This window comes from Bombus bifarius, unplaced genomic scaffold (genome assembly GCF_011952205.1).
Source record: "Bombus bifarius isolate JDL3187 unplaced genomic scaffold, Bbif_JDL3187 scf7180000009299_frag, whole genome shotgun sequence".
Classification (NCBI taxonomy): domain Eukaryota; kingdom Metazoa; phylum Arthropoda; class Insecta; order Hymenoptera; family Apidae; genus Bombus; species Bombus bifarius.
In genome coordinates this window covers 5,213-27,871 of record NW_022885028.1, presented here as the reverse complement: position 1 = coordinate 27,871, position 22,659 = coordinate 5,213, and the positions used below count along the sequence as shown (strand labels likewise).

The window sequence follows — 22,659 nt, the reverse complement described above, 5'->3', positions numbered from 1 at the left end:
AATAAATTCCTTAAAACATGTACGATGAATATATTACGAACACTCTTAAAAAAAAGTTCTTTTCAATAAGCTTGAACGCATAATTTTTCGATTCTATTTCCCAGTCCCTCTCATATAACCTCTTTTCCAACATACAACTAAACTACTCAATCTTCCATTTCCTAGCCCGACTTGTAAACTGTTTCCCAGCTTCTCTGCAAGCCTCTCTTCCATCGTATAACCCTCTTCAGTCCTCTTTTTCGATCAGACTTTACTCGAATACAAAAATGCTTATCGTGACAACACATCGTTATACTATTCGCGTGAGAATCAAATTTGATCAAGGATATTTATGTAAATTTACACCTTCGTGTATCAAAGACATTATTTAGATGAGAGAAAAAAAGAAAAAATATGTCAAAAGGCAAAGTTTATACTTTAATGAATGATCAACGAAATAGATTGTAAGCAGAAATTTGTTTATTTACCAAATATTCTGGAACATTATAAAGAATACATTTTTGTATATTAGGAGCGTCTTACGGATTTTCTCGTTTCTAAATTTCCTATAGATGGATAAAACTCCACACTAATGTTCTATCTATGCACATTAATGTCTCAATGAAAATTAATATTTTTACATTGGGTAGGTATTAGGAGAGTATTAATTAAAGAAATGTTGAGATTAACAAGAATAAATTGTGCAAAAGATCGCTATGAAGAACGACATCTTTTTATGTAGCACCGAATCCATCGAAAAATAGAATATTTTTATGATGCAGTAATGATTTTTATTCAAAGCTTCTCTAGTTTCTCAAAAATGCATAGAATGTACGTTGCATAACCATCTATCAACCACGCGTAATAAGTATATGGTAGATAGTAGCAACGACAATATGGAACAAGTTTACTATAGAAAATTAGATCTCCTCGTAGAGGATCGTGCGTTTTAAAAATCACAATGCTTTCGACATTCGTTGAATGTTCTCATCGAAAGCCTTTTCAACTGCCCGCGAACGTTTAAAAATCCACACAATCTAATAATCGACTCGAGTCAGCGAATAACGAAGATCATAACTTTATCTTGCATTTTTCGATCGAAAAAAGAAAAGAAGCAAAGAAGGTGAACGTAACGAAAAAGAATAAAGAGGATAAGAAGCGCGTGCACGAGAATTACGCGAGCTTCGAAAGATCGTGGAGGGCATCGTTAATGACCCATTCTAAGTGGCGAAGAATTACACGCTGGCACGCTCTCCACGTACCCTGATCGAATGCAGGGCCTCTAAAATGCTGAACTACGTCCGCAAGTTTTGTTATCGTTGCCAGAGCGAGGTGACAGAGCTTTAGTGCAAGGTTAGTCGGCGATGAGTGAAGTGGCAATCCTCTGCACGGCCATTATTCTTCGGTAGCGGCTAGGACCAGAAAGGATTTCGTTCGAATTCCTGTCGTGAGTACATTGCTTCATCGGTACATTGGATGGAATATTTCTAAAAACCGACGTTCCTACGCGTCGATTTCGGTTCCTTTCTCTCTGATGTCTCTACATCATTTACGCACGTAGCGAGTCTTCTGGATTTACAGTTTGTCCAAACTATTTCTCATTAAGAATCTCTAAAAAAGTGAATATGATATGGTGTCTTTCTCTCAAGACTATCGGTTTTCTTTATCCTCGATCGAGTCGTTAAAAGTTTGTCTTAGATATTTTATGCAAAGATTGTCAAGAGAAATGTTATCACATTTACTTGTAGGATTATAGTATTCGAATTATGAAGGTTTAATATGTGTAAAAATATATGTACACATTTTAAAAACCTGTTAAGCTATAGCTACATCGAATTACTCCTAGTAATTTTTGTTTTGAAACGATAAATTTGTCAGTGGTAATTTTCTTCAGTTCGATAGAATTCTGATGTAAAAGTTTTCTAACAGAACACAAAGTCCTGAACTGACTTTCTCTTAAATTCTTGAATTTTATTACAAATGTTTGATCAATAGCGTAAATAATTATGATTGAAGCGATATAACGAAAACCGTAACAATTTTGCCAATTGTAATGTACAAACGAAAAATCGGTCTGTGTCATTTTAACAGATTTAGCAATCTTAGTGTTGAGAGGGTGGTTTTTCATTTCTTTGTTTTAGCGGGGTAAATATAAGAGAACTGTAAGTCGTTAGCTTAGTGGAAGCGCGTTTCGCAGAAATAATTAATGCATCTTTCATTTCATTGTATCAAACTGTGATTAATCGCGACGAACGTGCAATTAAGATGTGTACCGGAGAAAAATCTGCTGCATTTAGTTGCGTGAATTCGAGTTAACCCGAGGCAGTGGAGAAATAATCTTATCGATAAATAACACGTAATTTTGTCGTATATTTCATGCCAGGAAACCTTGTCGACTGAAAAATTGTGATTTTCGTAAGTGATAATAAATTTACCAAACAATTTGTTTGTTTCTGATTAGAAAACTGATCGACTTTAAATTCTGAGAGAACGTGTTTCACAAATGATGAAGAATTTTCGAAACAATAGTGGCAAAATCTTTAATTTGATCTCTCAATAAAAAAAATCTGTACTCTCATTATGTTCTTAACTTCGATCGGTTCACACGAATTTAATCTAACAAGTCGTTACTTGGTACTGAAATAAACCAAATTTAACATGCAATCATATGATACAATATTTTAATTATTAATTTTTCATAGAGAGTTTTTCAACGTTTCTTAACTTGAAAACCTAAAGGAACAGTGAAGAGATATCTTCAGTCCTATGTAATTCAAATAAAACACTACAAAATACATTGTTATGGACGCTTGGAAAATTCAAAACAAAGTCCTCCGCGTGAATAGAGATATAGCACACATAGGATTAATCTTTCAATAATTTTCTAATAATATTTACGTATATTCAAAAATATTTCTAACAAATATAATATTAGTAAAATTGTCTACAATTCCAAGAATACATATTTCGCTGAAGATGGTCTCGCGTGAAAGAATTACCTGAATTTAAGTACAAAACAGAAACGAAACAAAAATCCGCGACGGATCAAGTCTATTGTCCCAGCGAATGGAACTTGAAATCGAATTTGGATTGTTCGCCACGGACACGATTTCCAGGTAAATCGATACATTCTAAAAAGCAAGGAAGCCCGTGGGACGGGACAACAAAAATAAATTGAGAAGATTAATTGCAATTACCACGTAGGTCGGGTTACACCATTGTTTGACCGACGTCCCTCCTGAACTTCGAAACTGGGTTGCATAATGCGGTCGAGGCACGAGCTTAACCCTGCATTGGGCTAAAATTTCATACATGCTCGTCAAAGAAAGCCTAGACGATGATAATTACCATTTTCAACTATGAAAATTATCACGGAAACTTAGAATTGCACAGCATTTCTGTCCATCTATTAACACGACGTAACATTTCTTCTTCTAGAAAGAAATTCAGAAGAAAAGATGATTGTGTCTAAAAAAAAAAAAAAAATGAAAAATGAAAAACACGAGATTCAGGTTTACGATCATAGAGAGTTTTCACCGTAACGTTGCGTTTACACAATTTTTATGTATTATTTTGCTACTTGGTTCTTAATAAGTTAATCGATGCCGTGACCAAGGGCACTCGAGAAGCAGAGTCGCGAGAATTCGAGACGTAGAGACCGTGCCAGTCAACGAATTTCTCGAGAGAAAAGTTTATTCGCTCGAGAGGAGATAAACTCTTAAACAACATGTAATTTCTTTTCTCTTGTATTTTCCCAGCGTTTCGTTTACTTTCTCTCCCCTTTGATAAAAAGTTACGATAGTTGACATGGTTCAGCATTTTGAAACATCTGATTTTTAATTGACAAGTTTCTCGATCGAAGAATATTAAATGGAGAACCTTTTAATTGAAAAGACGTTGGGTTTTTAAAATCACTGAGGAGCTTGTTTCAACTTCTGAAACTTTTCGGTCGGGATAGATTTTTGGAAAGTAATTTTAATTGATACGCTTGTACTTCGCTTAGTATACTACACCACCTGGAATATTTTCAATTGGATTTTTTATTGCAAAAATTTATTAATATTGAGAAAACTTTATTCTGCAACTGCATTCTCTTATACAAATATTTCTTCTTCATTTGCTACCCACCTCATTCTATAAATATTTCTCCACGATAATTTTGTAGCTCACTCTCTCTTATAAATTTGTTCAAATAATTAATATACGCGGGCAGTAGTCAAACGAAATCCATCTGATTATTTTACAAATTTCCATTTAATATTAAGGGGACAAATATTTAATTTGTTATTTTCACGATTTATGCTAAGGATCGCGCTACATCAAAACTTTCAGTTCGTAATGTACGTCAATTTTAATGTCATCTGAAGGTTGGAATTATTCTGTATTCCTATCTCATTTAAAATTTAAACTCCACTCTGTAGCATTAATTTGCAGCAGAGACAGCGAATGTATGTAGTAGTCATCTTATCCGTATGCTACAGCGTTCAACGAATTTGCAACTCGTTAATCTAAGCGACACACAACAAGTATTTTGTTTTAGCAGCATTGCCATTCGTTTCAACTTCATCTGAGCGAATGGAAAATCCACGTTCGATCAAAGGAAATATGGTGCGAGAGTTATTCAATTAATTGTCGTATTTATTGATAGTTTAATTAGTTTGCACATTTTCTTTATTTTCACCACAAATTCTGACCAGTTACAGCCTCCTGTTCTAATGTATTTGAAAAAATTAGTGGTTTTATATACAATTTATATACAATGATAAAATGAGAATATTTTAACGTTAATCGAACAAGCTTTCCTTTTAATCAGTAAAAATTATATCCTCGCGAAAAGTTATGACCATCGATATATTCTACCAATTCACGATATATTACGAGTCGTTAACGAATTAAAGAGCTCGTTTTCAAACATAGATCGTACAAAAATTGTTCATCAACCGAATTTGACGAATCGCCAGGCAATTTCTTTTAATTGAAAAAAAGAAACGCGAGGTCTTTTAATCCACCGAGAAGATTATTCGTACAGTTGTAAAATGTCGAATAGATAAAGATTGTACGTGTCTTGTCTTAAACTCTCATTAGCGTAGGTTGATTCGTGCAGTAAAAAAAAAAAAGGAGGGGAAAATAACTTTGCTAAATTCAACCAGGCAGCTTTCGTCGTATTAAAAGTTTTAGGGTTGTTTTATAATTATGAGCCGAGGTTTGCGACAACGCGACGCAGTTTACAATAGTTCGTCGCAGCTGACAATACTTCAGCAACGCGTAGAATAACAGACGATGAAGAATAGTGATGCAAAAAAACGAATGATATATTATAACGCATGTCGTCATTGATCTGGAAACTCATTAAACGATAGGATTACGGCCATATTCGCGGATTGTATCCGCGACGGATATAAAACGACAAATTCCGTGGATAGGTTCGTTGTAACAACGTCGACCACTTGGACACAATACTCCTTGATTATACGTGTGATTTTATTCGCGGGCGTGGAATTTCCACGAAAATTCGAAACTGTATGCCACGGTTTCGTAAACCGGTGTTCCATCGCGAAAGTGCTGGATGAAACTGAGTATACAACGTTCAATTCGCGCAATTCTCTTCAATTGACATCATTTCGCCCTATGTTGCATGACGTTTACGTCATGTTTCGAAGAATTTGACATAGGACGGCGCGAACACCATAAATCAATTGTTCGACAGGCGATCGATCGATTTTAAAGTAAGCTTAAACGCCGTTAGATGAACGGCGTCAAGTGAGTTGGCCGTCGTGTCGTCTGCCGGAAATCGAGCTGGCGACACCAGTTTCGCGCTTGTCACGCGCAAGTGTTAGATTGTTTTAAATGGCGTGACGCGGATGACACTTCTGTAATTGTTAAAATTGTTGATTCTTGTCTTTGAGATAACTGGCAAAGAATTGTAAAAGATAGCCTATTGTCAAGAGAAATTTCTCAGGAGTTCGATGGTTCGTTAAGAGGTTCAAGTTGTGCGATTTAGTATTGTTAAACACTGTATTGTGCAACTATTTGCACGTTCATAATGTATGTTGATAAATCTAAATGGCGTGACGCGAACTATACTAAATGGCGTAATTGCTAAAATTGTTGGTTTTTGCCTTCGCGATAACTTTGAAAGCTTCCGTGAAAGATAGCGTATCGTCGAGGTCCGAAGTTTTTTCAGAAGTTCGCCGTTTCAGAAGTTTTATTTCAACTCGTATACTTTAGGATTTTTACGCGGCTTTATGCAACTATTTGGACTTTTATAATGTGTATTGATAAATTTAAACGTTGTGACGCGAATGGTATTAAATATTATGATTGTTAAACTTGTTGATTCTTTCCTTTAACATAGCTTTAAAAAGCTTCTATAAAAGCTAGCGTATTGTCAAGGTTCCTCAAAAAATCGGAGTTTTGTTGAAGATTCAAACTGGTTTAGGATTCTAAAACATTGGATATTTCTATTTTGAAACATTTTATAGCCGCGTTTTACGTTTAAGATATACTGAATCTTCATTTATATTACAGATTGTATCATTATGCTGTTATACCTTTAAATTACAAGACCGTATCTTCAAGACTAAATATTTATCATCTTAGAATCTCAGGATTCGATCCTTCGACTTTTAAATTACATTACGGTATGAAATCATATTACATGGTAATAAATTTTACCAACTTGTTGAAATAGCTTGTACTCTGCGCAAATCAAAATCGTATTATCATTAGATTGATATACAACTAAGTTACTGTATGTCATAGCAACTTTTCAAATCGATCGAAAATCAAAAACGACGCGGTTCGTATCGCGGCAAATAGTATGCCGTGTGTCACAAACATGAAGATCTTGTAGTAGACATTGAAAACTGTGGAAAAATATATATTACGATATTTATATATTATTAATATTATAACATTGCGAAGATATTCGTTGTTGCAATTTAATTACATTAGGGTTGAGTAAATTAAGCTCATTAAATGTCAGTATAAGAAGAGACAAAATTACATTTTAAATTAAGAACATCGATTTCAAAAATCTCTCGATATTTTTTATTTCTTTTTTTTCCTCTTAAACATTATAGATCTTTAACTACAGCGCGTTGCAATGTGATATACTCGCGTTTAATAATTTTGCAGAACGATATCCTACGAATATTAAACCTTAATCGTTTCCTAGAATTAACTCAAATAAATCCAGGAAATCCCTCAGAGCCATTGATAATTGTCTTACCTGGTAGTAAGTACTTTAATTACGAAACATTACATTACATCGACGACTGTTAATGCGTTAACTGAATTATCGTTTATAGACTAGTAAATTAAGTCACCCTACATAGAAATACAAAATTAGATTTTACGTTGAAAGCGTTGATTTTGGAATCTGTACTGGTCGATCTTATAATTCTACGCCTGTACGAAATTCTGGCAACACTATATCGGAGAACGGAATGGCATACTCATGGGAATAAGGAAAAATACAGTTTAAATTATTAATATAAGAACTACTTCAAGTAAATTCAGATTTGCTTCTGAATAATCATGGTTTTCCCATGCTGAAAAATGATCGAGCAATATGAATAATAAAGAACCATTTCTTAGAATTAAATGAGTTTCTATATTTCATTTTCCTAATATAAAATTTTACCAAATACCAAAATTAATACACTTGGACCTAATTAACTAGTATGATATAATAAATACAATGTTATACTAAATAAATATATTAATAATTACAATGCTAAGTGTATTTCGAAATTATTTCTTATTCCCTTTAACAAAATCCTTGCACCTATCATGTTTTTGCAACAGCCTGTATATACAAGGTGTCTCGTCTTGATCGAGCCAGGCAAATATCTCTTAAACCGTATATTATTCGAAAGAAGTGTTTCTTCGAAAAATACATAGCTTCGAGATCTCAAGGTGACCTTCGTTTATTCAAATGGATTTCTACATACATTTTTTTCATACGCTATTCGATGGATTTTTTAATTCCCTACAAACCAGTATTAGAGTACTTCAATGGAAAAATGATTAGTTCAAAAGGTATTCCAGCTTCAACCTTGTAAAACTTATCGCATGAAAGACAAGGAAAGATAACACAGCGCACTTACGTTTATATGTTTCTTGTCCTCCCCACGCTCAATTTTGATGAAATTAACAATGAGATATCTTTTAAGCTAAGAATTTTCAGATACAACTACCTTGATACATTTCCGTAGAGAACTAAAAAGTGCATCGGATGGTGTATGAAAGATAAAACGTATAATTCAATTGGAAGAAACAACGGTTATCTTAGAATCTCGTAAACGCTTCCACTTAGACAAATCCAATTGAACGTCGTAAGATGGGCCAATTGAAACCGTACAATTTTATTGTACGCTCTTTCTCGAATTACGTATAGTTTAGGATATATGTTTGCGTGGAACGATCAAAATGAGACACCATGTACATTAATACATTCCACATTCATTATCGCGAAATTGCGTTTCCTTTGACTTTTTCAAGTTTCCGGGACGCGACAGCACGTTCCATTCAACCGCAATTCGCGTACTCGCTTACAATTAGTCAGGGTCGCGATACTCGCGAGTTCCACTCGCGCGATTAGTCATAATGGCTATTATTTTATTGTGTAACAGCTTTTTCCCTCGTTGCTTGCCAATCGAATTGCCTGTTACCGAGAGGCACTACTCGACACGCCCGCGTCTTTAAACGTTAAATACCTTGAATATTAATGTCAGCGACGTCTGATATAGTGCATTTTACCGATGATGAAATCCACTCGATCACTAGGGAAAAACACGGCGTAACGAGGGCGTGTGTACACGAAACGTGGATCATTTGCTCCGCACGATCGATCATGCTAATGTAACGAATATAACAAATCGTTACGATAGCTTCTACTCTTGGAAGAAAGAATAGAAATACCAGCAGACACTGGGAAAATGACAAATGTACAATCATTTCCAAGTAATCCGCATGTCTTGAAAACATTGACATTCTTTGTTTAAATAAAGCATGTAGGAGTCAATCTGACAAGCTGAACTGATCGATTTCAATGTTTGAAAAGTTTTTAATTTTACGTATCAAAATACGTAGATAGGGTTCATTTCGCAGAAACGGAACGATTAATTAACCTCGATAGAATTGGTCAGTTTTATTTCTATATCGTAGTTACTTTTTGTTTTATTACGCAAGAATAAAACAGTTATGTTAATCGTTTTGTTACGAAATACGTTAACTCTACGCTGAAATTTTAGAAGATTTTACTCGAGTATAAATAGCCTTTCTATTATGAAGACTTTTGTATGGGAATGTAGATGCCGAAAAATGTCAGCTCGAAAATACAGAAGAAAGATTTATATATAAAATTCAGCATAAACCGGAAACGCCACTTCAAGACGCGTAAATGTACCAATGTATCTTTCATCAAGATAGAAAAAGAGACGTCGAAATTATTAATAGACTAAATTAAGATAAATCTGTTGAATGGTTTAATCGAGACACAATGGAATACACAATAGAATTCTTACAGAAATACATAATAACAGAGTAGTGATACATCAACGGCTGTCATCAATCTCAGGTGTGCGTTATTACGTTGACCCTGGCCACGGATTAGCTAACACCTTGATGGTGACGTTATTAATCGATGTGGTTTTTACTTTCTGAATGATATACAGCATTATGTGACGTTTCCTATTTCAGCAGATTGACTTTAGAAAGAAAGAAACTGTAGAAAGAGAAAGGGAGAAAATGGGGAGTAATAAATTCTCGTATCATTAATAGAAGTCTAAATATCACGTGATAAGTTTTATATTAATTTCACATTTTATATCTCGGAAATATAAATGTCACAAAGTCACACAAAACAAAAATGTTGTCAACGCAGACCCAAAACGTAAAATATTCGGCTTACCTTTTCAATTTAGTTTCCATCAAAGATAGATTACGGATTTTTATGCAAATTCATATCTTTACGAATATAGCTGAAAGGAATGGGACCTCGATGGATAATCATTTTTTCGATAGATATTATAACGAGTACTATAGTTCGAATTTATTCATATATTTTTGCTTATGTTTCGCGTTTAAGTCTCCCATAAGTGCGTAAAAAGTTGCATACTAGTCAAAAATTGAATGGTCACACATTTTGGTCAAACTTGAGTTAAAAGTAAAATATGGTTCTACAGTGTTTGTAAATTATTGCAGATATTGCGATCAAAAGGCGATTTAATGTTAAACACAAGAAGCACATTAGGTGCTCGAAACTTGTGGCACAGCGTAGCTTAAAAACTCCTTTATCTCGACATGCGCTAAATGTGTTTAGATCTTTACTCTCGGTTTCCATTCGATTAAAAACGTAGAATGAGAAACAAAACTCCAGAGAGTACAAACGTCCCTTCCATAGGATTCCACAGGAATCACCCCCATTCAACATACATAACATCCGTACGTACATCGATAAAAGTCCAGTATTTCTTTCCGATCGGAGAAAGCAAGCCATTCTCATGAGACTTAAAATTCGACATACTAAACTGACACACTCTCATAACTTTATCCTATTTGTAGATGATAATCTTCTTAATCGTAGCAACGTTAATGCATGAAAAGTAAATTAAATTAAGAAATAAATTCGTTCTGCCAAACGAGATGCAGCATGTCTAAATCAGAAGCATTGAAGATCTTCTTTATCTTCTCAAAGATATTAATGTAATATCGTGATGTAATATGTTTACAAAAAGTGGACAATAGAGATGTTAATCAGACAGAAAAGACGATTGTGGCTTAACTTGAACTATTCATACCAAACGTACAGAAAACAGCGCAATCCACACTCTCTCGGCAACGCCACTCGCAACCTCCGTCTCCGCTCGACTCGCACTCTGCTTCTCGACTCGCACTCTGTTTCTCGACTCGCACTCTGTTTCTCGACTCGCACTCTGTTTCTCGACTCGCCCTCTCTGGCCGTTGTCCCATTCTATTGCCTTTTTCCTAGGCCCACCGCACACGTGTTCTGCAGACGCTCGTAGCCAGGGTCACGTAGGTCTTTTCCACGAAACTATGCACTTGAAAAGACCGATGACACATTGATGGGCCCGACGGCGCCTCGGCTCTCGCGACACTGTTCATAGTTCGCCCGATATTTCCCAGGCCTTTCGTCCACGATACTACATTAATCTGTATCAGCAATTATGATATCGTAAGCTACCTGCTTAATTCTAACATACGCTGTATCGTAGTATAGATACCGTTGTTTGAGTTTCTAACTTGCCTTATTGCATTCTACGCTTTGCTCTTTGTTACGTATTTTATTAATCGCGGTAGCTACCTAATCCCGGACCATAAAAATCATGAAAACGATAAAGAAATAAATAAATAAGGAAGAACAGAGCATCGACTATTAGTAAAACCTACTCGACGATAGAAGCGCCTTTTCTTCGTTTCGCGGTGCCGCGAAAACGAAAGAAAAACCGCGGCCAACAGAGCGAAGGTAAAGAATCGGAAGCCGGCGGCAGAATTAAGAGGAACGCCATTGGCTGTTTACAGTGAATACCGGTCGCGATAAATCCAGCCTCCGGTACACTCGAAATTGCTTTTCGAGGGTCGCCTTGTAGCGGATGCAATTAAACAGGATCACTGTACGCTCGTAATAAAATCTCCAAGTTCCAGTGCGCTTCCGGGATGAAAGAATCGGCTGCCTCCGCGGTGCGACGCTATTCCCGGCCGTGCAAAAAGTTCCCTTGAAAGCGCGCACTCCTCGTAACGAGCTTTTGCTAATTTTTTTAATTAATTCAAGATCGAATAGGTATCGATTAGAATCGCGATCCACATTTACGCGTTTCGATGAAACACGAATTATTAACACGAAAACACTTTCGTATTGGGTTTGAATAACATATAACGAGGTTTGAAACGAGCAGAATGTTTAATTGAAAAATTTAACTTACATTTTTACGAAGCGTCAAGACATTGTGAGATATATTTCGAAGGATTATATTTTGCTCAAATGTTTGCATTGATTTGCACAAATTATGCAGCTATATTGTTACAATATGGAACGTATTATAATGAAACGTATATTGTTACAATAATGTAAGGTAAAACCAATCCATAAATTACAGTAATGAAATTTCATATTGAATATGTACGATATTGTAACTATACAAATTAATGAACAGTTTAACAGTTTAATTAATGAACATGATAAACAATTTAATAAATCACAACTGAAGACCTTAGTAAAATAGACGTGTAAGTGCAGTTATTCAAGAAGATGATAAAAACGCTCATACAATTCCAGTTTTAATAGCATGAAAGTATAACTGCACTTACACATTTCAGAAATATTAATTATCCTAGTACTATTGCTCTTTTAATATAACGTTTTTGAACACGTAACATTAAAATCACGAAATCTATCATGATGGATCTGCCACATTATGTTCAGTTATGTTTCCTGTACTTCTCACGGAAATTACTTAACGAAATAAGGTTCGACTACGTCTAAATTTAATCTCAATTCTTTTACTTTTTTAAATTTGCTAAAAATCTCGTGTTATTTTTAGCTCATTAAAAAGGTTTCGTATTATATTCATATATTTATACGAATTGGTGGGAGGATTTTAATTAACGATAGCCTGCGTCCATCGAGGCAAGTGGAATTAAATTTGATCTTGTAATGAAAGTTTGCCAGTTGCACTCTGTGTTTAAACGGTTCGAAGGTATTTAGTGTTTTTTGTAGAAAATCGAGAGCCGCAATGTTATACAGATTGTGAAGCTGTTCGCAAGAGATACGAAAAGTTATGAAGATGGCTACTCGAAAGTTCCCATTAGCCTACTTAAACCAAGTGCATCGCCCTCAACGACAACGACATTTATACTCACCAGTCTCCACCAAAATATGCAAACTACCCCTATGAGAGGTATTTTTCTTTTCTTTTGATAAAAACAAAACTGTATAATAAGCGATACAGAACTTTGCAAGTATAATCACATAAAATCAAGCGGCATTAGGTAAAACTTTGGTAAACTTGTTATGAATATCGTAACTTTGATCTTCAAAATATAGTAAATTATACCATCAACCCTTAACGCATACCAAGATAGGACAAGCGATGTCTTCTTATCAAGAAGGCTATTAACATTCTCGAAAAACTGTACGATCTTTTTAATAGTTCCATCGATTAGCATTAATATATTTTTTTTTTTTAGAAGAATATTATACAATATCGCGGAATATTTTACTCGAAGGATTTTATTAAAGTAAAAAGTACGTCAAAATAAAATTACGCTCTGACCAGAAATTATTAACAGTCACTGTGTACGCTATCATTTCGTAAAAGCGCGTTATAATTAAATTTTATTAAAAGGATAATACCGTTAAACAGCTTCGAGGCAAATACTAAAAGTATCGGATAAGCGTTTTTTCATCCAGCAAAAATTCAACAAGAACGTACTGTAAAATGGTAAGAAACTTCTAAAATCCTTTAATACGTCAAGAAGTTGGCGTTCGAGTCTAAAGTGGAGATAAAAAAATGCTTGTTTTCACCGAAAAGGCGAAAGCTCAAGAGATCGTTTTAAGCGTCTTAAGAAAATTATAGCCCGTAAGCATGGAACGTTGAAAAAGTAAATTCGAAGAACAGAATATTATTTGGAGATTGTTTTATTGGGCATGCGCATAAAGGAGCGCAACCACCTCTCTATGAACGCTTTCTATATACGAAACGGTTGTGTGCTGAACAAACATCGGACCAATCTCGGTTCACTTCTTCCCTCGCGGCCTGCTTTCACGAATCTCCATCCCTGAAACCATCCTTTCATCCCTCGTGGTCGTGGGTTTTTCGACGCTTCTCTCGTGCGATTGAAAGTAAAGGGAGAGAAAAGAATTAGAGCGATGTTCATCGATTAGGGACGAAGGGAGAGAAAGCATACAACAGTGAAATAGCAAACAGAGAACTTTTTAGGCCTTTAGGCTTTTAATCATTTTTGATAACGTTAGAATCCCAAGCAGAAGTGTAACTGGAAGTCCGCTTTACTGCGGAAGGCAGAATTATGAAATGTAAATAAATAAATAAAGTAACTTTAGAATCTTCAATTTTCAATGATTTAAAAATCTCTGATTTTTAATAATTTTAGGATCTTTAAGAGAAGATTAATCTTAATAATTTTAGAATCTCTGGACAATTTTCATAATTTTATTGATCGATTAAAATGATTTTTGATTCCAAAAATTACAGTTTCGCGTGAAATTTATTTTTATCAATATCCATAGTTTTTAACAACAAAACACGAGATTCAGTATAAAATAATTTTTGTACCATCGCGCCGGTGTGAAATTTTAAGCATGGACACTGTGTACCTGGAAAATAAGTCGAATACAGAACGTAAAAACGCGTAAAATAGGTTTGAAGTAGAGAAAATGAGGTTTGTAGAATTGTAAAGTGCTGTACCGAGCAGGATTTTTTATTCAAACAAAGTACTTTGTGGTCGAAAGTTTTACGGATTCTAAAGCGATGAGAGCAACAGGTCCCCTACTAAATGTTTCATATTTTTAACTAATTGTTAAGAATTTCAAACGGATGAGATAACCTCGTTAAAGACCGTAGAGAATTTTAAAGTTTGTCGTTTTGTATATAAAATCTGATTATAGACGGTCTCTACTGATACCATCTTTCGGTTTAAATCTTCTTCTTTGCAAATCAATTAAAAATTCTTTCAAATAAAAACTATTTATACTTATGTAAATTATTATGAATTTATAAATATATTTAAATTTGTTGTGGTCAGACACGAAGGCCTAATGTAAAATAAACTGCCTTGCATAACTTACGTGTAATAACAGCTGGACAAATCTTTAATTCTGTGGTTGACGAGGAAAAAAACAAAAAATGTTTATCACGGAAAACGTATAAATATAAACTCGTTGATTCGATAAACGCAACAACGATGAGCCTTTGCGTCATCCTTATGCCAATACTATTGATCGAACTGAAAGAAGCTTTCAACACGTTGAATGCTAGCTTTACAGGGATTACCCGTGGCGCCATAATGAATTTTTTATTATGCGATAAATGTAACGGTGAAATATTATAGGTCTATATTTCATGTATAAATAAATTTATTTTTATATGTTTTATACTGTATTAATTTCGTCACGCCGTTGTAGTAACGATGGTGATAATGAACAATCGACATTTGTTCAAATTTTTTGATTTTATTTTTACCAATCTTGGCACTCCGGTTACCGGTGACCTCCATGGCGGCACCGTCAAGTTGAGTATCGGTGACCGATGACCTCCGTGGCATGTGACATGCTAAAATGAACGCGGTTCCGATCAGTCCTTGAAAAACTGCGTGATTCTCGTTTACAATAACATCATGACAGAAAAGTAATTTCAGATATAAAATATCTCAAGTTTTACAGTTTAGGTGTTAGATGCTGTGAAAAATTGAAATAGAATAAAATTGTCTAAAATATAATAACATAAGTCCAAACGAAACGTTTATGAGTCATTCGCGATTCGATGACGTTAACTAAGCATTACATGCTATTTCCAATGAAATTAAGACAAAGTACTGTATAATTAATTTTATCGTAAATTATGTATCCCATGAAACAATGGAACGAACTGTGAAACGCGAAAACTGGAAAATTTCAATCTTCTCCTTCCATCGTTTTTGAAAGCAGGAAAATCGTAATTCAGAATGGAAACATTGTAAACACGATATTATGTTCATAGAATTATCAATTCGAGTAGGTACATGATTTATTGTAACGTAAAACCGGACACTAACGATGATCGAGCATAATTCCCTTTCGCATAATTACTCGAGTTCTCTAATAAACGTTCGCTAAATCAACCAAGGTTGCTCGTTCGATTGAAACGAAAAACCATTCGAATAAATAGTCTGAACGTTTAAAAAGCGGATCGAGAGGCAAGTTATATCAAGGTTTCCACGAAAAGAACCTACAAACGTCGCTAATAATCGCTGAGAACGAATCACCAACCAAAGCTAACGCGTTTGCCGATCGTGTTACGATAATGACGCGCTACGTCAAACCATTTCGATCTTAGATTTAAGCGAAGTTTTTTCTTCCTCATCTTATATTCATCTATCGGTATATTGATTCTGGATAATGGAAAAAGTCACGGAACTGCGACCAATAGAAACTTGTTAACACGTTGCGAGAATTCTTTTTGTTCTTTCGTCCTATTAGAAGTGGATCAGCGAGTATTGATCGATGAAATAAAGTAATAGATGCAGATGGAGTTTCACTGAAAGATCGTATAACACTGTCGTCTAGTTGATACTTCCATGGACCCAGTTTCGATGGATATACTTTGACGTAAAACGCGACTCATTACTTCCATCGAACCACGTTTACCGTATCGTGCAACTATTTCCCTGGAACTGTTCCATTTATCGCCGGTACTCGTTAAGGAAACACTTCCTGTCCTTGGCTAACCCGGTCGTAGAATGCCTCCTGAATGCTCCGTGATATTTTCAGAAATTCTGGGGAATTTGAGGTCACTTGTAATCGTTGTTCGTGACGTTCATGTTGTTGACAATTTTTTAATCCGTGAAATTCCTGTTTTAACCATTTTAAAAGATTCAATTTATTTTACCTAGTTGGTCACCGATAACCACCGTGGCAACTAACATGTTAACGGCGTGGAAAATTAAATTAAAGCAGAATCGTGAAAACACTGTAAATTCCCACCGATAAAAATTCAAAAATAAATGTACCAAACAATTATCGGTCTTTTAAAATCAATGTCTAAAATACATGTACAAATCTCAAAAAGTAGTTTCCACGATCTTCTCCAGGAACTCATAGAAACAGCATCACTACTTCCCTTCCAAAATCCAATCGATTCGAAACTCGTCAACTTTCAAAATCCACCTTAGATTCCCTTGGAAAACAAAAGCAAAAAAAAAATCATTTGTTTGAAGCAATTCAGCAAGATTAGCCCGCGAAGGGAAACTGAAGATAAAGTGTTTCTCCCTAGTGGGAAGTGTGACGACGGGCCTCCGGCCGCGTTAACGATGACACGTTCACATTTCCGGCACGCAACGTTTGCCTCTCACCTGATTACAACACTTCATCGTTCATCTTTGTTGATGTCTCCAGAAAAAGTTTTAATCGATTAATATTATTGTTATTATTGTTGTTATTATTATTATTGTTGTTATTATTATTGTTGTTGTTATTATTATTGTTGTTGTTATTATTATTGTTGTTGTTATTATTATTGTTGTTGTTGTTATTATTGTTGTTGTTATTATTATTATTGTTGTTGTTATTATTATTATTGTTGTCGTTGTTGTTGTCGTTGTTATTATTATTATCGTTGTTGTCGTTGTTGTCGTTGTTGTCGTTGTTGCCGTTGTTGCCGTTGTTGCCGTTGTTGTCGTTGTTACTAGTATTGATATAATTTTGTAACGTCTCATGGAGAATCTTTTCGAGTGCCATGAAACATTACAGACGATGCACAGGACCCGAGCCTAAGATTTGTAGCCTTGATAACCGGCCTCATGAATTATTGATGAGACATTTGAATTCATTTGAATGGCACGGCACGAAATCGCGAAGAAATCTCCGAGTATCGACGAGAGGATATCATCGCCTGACCTATCGTCATCCTCGTGCGATTCGTGAACCTGCATCTCATTTTTCTCTGCTTCTTTATGCCAGTTAATGCCACTAAAACTGCCGCGTGATCGATTCTCTGCTAATTTTGGGGAAGAGTTTGCTTTTTCTTTGACTTTGGTCTTCGCTGAACTTGTTAGCGAATCTGTTTCGCTTTTAGTGGGCGTAAGAAATAATTTAAGTATGGAATTATTTGAATAATCCTTCAGTTGGGTATTATTTTAATAATTCTTCAGATAAGATTATTTTAATGGTTTTTTCAAGGGTTGGAATAATTTCAATAGTTTCGCAAAAGACATTTTTCTATTTTAAGATCGTTGAACGTTATATAGAATATTTTATACGATCGCTGGCGATTCCTGAACTTGCACGCTATTTCCTTCTTCTTCTTCTTTCTCTCGCGGGTTACATCATTGGAACTTTCGTGAGATCGATTCCTCGCTATATGTTGACTCGTGTGTAACTTTTTCTTTATTCTTTCTAAACTTCGTTATTGAATCTTTTCCTGTCTTAATGAATATAAGAAGGAAGTTAAGTAATGTCAATAGAATTCTTGTATGAGAGATACCAATACATCCTGTTATTAGACTTTCATTATTTAGAAGAATGAAAAAAGAAAAAAATAATGTTAACTCAGAATGAAGATATATCGATGTCTCAAGTCGTGTCATGTGCGATGATTCGAGAAATGAACAAATGTTATATAAATTACTTGAGCTAAGGAGGGCTGTATAATTCCAAAGATATTAAATTAATTAAATTAAAGATATTTTCCTCAAACCGCCCTGCAATTATTATTTCACTTAAAAGCTAATTAAATTATACACGATAGTTATTACTAATACACGCGATCGCTCATGGTAATTATATCTTTCAAGTTACGACGAGATAAAAAATTGCTTCAACCTGATAGACTCTATTTAACCAATCGCAAGTTGATTAAAATATTTCCGCCAGGACTTGTTTACAATATCGATTGCAATAATTCCACTCCTCCTGTTCCACGTGCGCGATCGTTTCCTTTACGACGTACCTGGAAAAAATCGTCGATACTACAAATAACTGATTTGTTTCCTCTTTCGTGTAATATCAATCCATGAGCCAGCTGAGCGTGTCCAACTCGATATTTCCAAGGATACCTGGATGAAAACGCATAGCAGTAGGGAATAAATGGAATTACAGTTATCGAAAATCGTAGAAAACAAGCCCGAAGAGCTATCTGACGTCCATCGGTGGAATCCACCGAGGAACGGTCGACAAACTTCGGAAATGTGGTCAGTCGAAGCTTGCTTGATCAACAATAAGGGACAGGGCATGTCCTGAAAATTGATCATGGACGAAGGGGAAATAATTAATGTACAATATATCCAGTCCATATACAATGTATTAAAATTACATACGTCATGATTAACGTCTAACTGTTAAAAATGTGATGGCAATATGGGGGAATATTTTTCGTAATTGACAGAAAAGCTTTAACCATTTAATCATCGTTTATATAGATTTCATAAAAAATTCAAATGTTCTATAATTAAGTAAATAAATTGCGATTAATACACGTTTAACATGATATCAACGTACATTTCGATCGAATAAAAGCAAATTTAATTTTACTAGCTAAAAATGTGCTTAAGGTAAAGTTAGTCCTACTAAAAGTTAGTCACAGATTAAGATCATCGAATTTTATTGCATTCTAAATCACCTTATTTTGACGATTCGATATGCGTACGAAGAAACATGAATATAAACATACATACAAAGAGACATATGCTTATGTGCATGCATGTATGTACGTGTAAGTACCGTACATGTATGCACGTGTACCGTTCAACGGTACAGTCACCTGTTTTTATGCCGCAGATACAAGTAATTAACACCGTATGAGTTGTTATTCGCCTTCAAGACAGATTAATTACAATGCAACTTGTTCAGAACAATTTGAAGCAGTTATAGAATGTTGACATTTCGACCACACATGCACGCTGCTGTACAAGGAATTGCTTCATACGCGAGGAATTGCACTGTCCTCCTCGCGCGCACGGCTTCTCCGAATCTCTTTCATCCACAATAAATTATTTCCTTTTACAAACAAACCATCCATTTTAAAATCGTATTTAGCGTCGATGAAATTTTAATTACTCGCCGTGAAAACGTCGCGATTGTTTTCGACACCCCTCTTTGCCGGGACAAGAAACGATACAATCAAGAATTCCTTCGTATACGGAAAAGAGGGTCATACGCGCACGCCATAGCTGTACATTTCTACGTCTTCCCTTTTTTACCGACGACTCACGTAATTGTTGCGTTCTAACGTTCTAAAATTGGACCAATCAACGATCCTTTAATTACTCGTCACGGAGACTTGGCAATTGTCTTCGACACGTGCCTTTGCCAGGACAAAAATTATTCCATCAGAAATTCCAGATTCTACGGATAAGAAGGACACGCGTAAGAACGTCGTTTCCGTCATCCTGGTAACTAATTACTGATTCTACCTTGTTCGTTAATTGCACGATTTCTCGAGATTCTCGAGAAAAAAAGAAGAAGAAAAAAAGGAACAAGAAGTAAAGGAAAACGATTCATACGCATACTATATAAAACTGATCGAATCATTTGAAAAATCCAAGCTGGTTCGAGAGGATTTTTTATCGAGAACGCCGGTGTAGTATCAACGTAGCGTCGCAGTAACGCAACGTTCAGCCATGCGACAGAAAAATGTATCACCATGAACACGAGCTTCTTTGCGTTTATCGACGAGATTCGTCTGACTGGCATTGAAGATGATCGATGCAACTCAATTACGGACCGAAGATACCTTCGCTTATTATTACTACTCTTGCTTGTTATTACTTCTTACTTCGTAGCAAACGTTTCCTGAATTTGTTTCGCAATTATCAAGTTACCATCGCAGTACGGTGTGCGATGCACAAAAATAGAAATAGTCGCTGTTCAATTTTGATCTCATTATGCCGATATGATATCGTCAGCGCGTAAGTAAGTAATATTATAATTGTAAACAATAATCGTCCGCGGAAGCAATAGAGGATTGGTAAAAAGGGAGGATTAGTAAAATCGTTAGAACATCAAAGTCTAATCACTTGAAAATTAGCTCGTTCACTGTACGTTCTTGTTTGTTAGCTCTTGTTAAATAACGTTTGTTACGACTTAAATATGAAGAATTTGAGCAAAGATACGTGCAATTTTAATTTCTAATTAGAAAATTTCTTCCCCCCTTCAAAGAGCAATTTGAAAAATATCGTTCAAACCACCTTACATTAATTTTGATCGTTCTGTGTCAAGAAGGTATCGTATCACAAAGTTACATGCTATGTAACTTTCGTTACAAACTGCTACATTCGATGTTCATTATTTTTTTAGTTGGATCTTTAGTTAAAATTAAAGTTACACGAAAAGTCTGTTCTTCGCCGAATGTCAGCGCAATATCTGAAGACGCGGAAGGGAAGATAAATGATTTCTGCATGACGCTCACGATAAAGTGGTAGGATTTATTTACTTAAGCAACACTTCTCACACTGATGTGTGGTGATAAACAAAAAAGCAAATATTCAAAATGTTTCGAGTCAGGGAGATACCAACAAAAATTTTATAAACAGGCTTTTACTCGACAGATCTCCTGATGTCAAGCTGCAGAGAGACTGCACGTTATATGCGTCTTTTATCTTCGTCGCGAGTGCTCGCCCAAATGCCGTACTGCGATGACATGGCGAATCTTTTTCTCGTTTAACATGTTCAAGTCGGGAGGATTTCTACGATTCCTGCTTTCCGCTCAGGAGAAAAAAGAAAAAGGTGGAAACAATTTTCTCGCTTGATTTTTATTTCACAAATATTAATTCGTTATTGTTGAGAAGTATTGAAAAAAAAGTAAATAAATGATGTTGAAACGTGTTAATTTGTCAGTACATATATATTTACTGCTGAAGTTTATTTGTTTTTATATCTTCATAAATATAATTGAAAAACAATATGACAAATTATTTACAAATGTCAATGATCGCGTGGGAAAAACAGAACGTTCGTGATAAAATTGACACCTGGTAGACCAAATGTATATTCTAGAATTATGGACATTTTTATGAATATGGAATATTTAGCAAAGCGCGAAGATAAATGTTTATCAATGGCAGATAACGCGAGAATAATCCGGGAATAATATGTTAAGAGAGAACACAATACAATTATTGTTCGAGTGGAGTATTTCATTTTATAGTTTCCAGAAGATTGATTTTCTCGGACAGGTGTTCGCGTTCGAATAAAAGATCCAGCAAATGGAGGTCGAAAATAGTATTTCTTACGCCATGGTGAAGGAATCGGTCAAATCAACTGATGGTATTATAATATATATCGTATCTACATTTCTAACGTGTTGCTAACGATGTTCTGGTGTTCTATCGTTCATATCTTTAATTCATGTTTATAACGCTATAAACACTGATCGTTTATATGATAATATCCTAGAAACTGAAACGGAATTATCTTTCTAAGAGACGTAGTTCCTTCCGTCGATTTTATTTATAAATTAGTAATACTGACTAATCTAACTAAAGATTATGGGAAATATTGCGATTGATTTAAGAACAATATAAGAGAATTGTAGTTTGTATAACATAGGCCATGAAAAGCAACAGGAGATTATGAAACTTGTCTTTAAGGGAGGAAAGTTTCACTTTGTTAAAATGCCATTCTTCAAAGTATGATTTTACTCGACGAATGAAAGAATAATGGTAAATTAGATAATATAGATTTAGAATAATTGAATAAAAGCTGTGTGGCATTTTATATTCTCCAAATAAACGAGAACAGAATTATAAAATAGAAAGGAATAAAAAGAATAGAGAGTCGGATCCAGGAAAAGTACTACAAATAAAATTAGGGTAGAGAAGTATCAAAATTAATGCAAGAGTGTATTAAAATTTTATCAAAGTAGGATATATTTCCCCCAAAGGGAAGCAACATACCTCCGAGCGATTTGATTAAGAAGCCACTAACCAAAGTTCCCTCAACGAAAA

General features: G+C 35.0%; 1 long non-coding RNA gene across 1 annotated transcript; it reads left to right on the top strand.

Annotated features, from left to right (window-relative positions):
* Positions 1–1,212: 1,212 nt before the first annotated feature.
* Positions 1,213–22,289, top strand: LOC117215003. Its single transcript, XR_004489001.1, has 3 exons — positions 1,213–1,426; positions 13,549–13,553; positions 22,279–22,289. It is a non-coding gene; the product is annotated as an uncharacterized LOC117215003 (long non-coding RNA).
* The last annotated feature ends 370 nt before the right edge of the window (positions 22,290–22,659 follow it).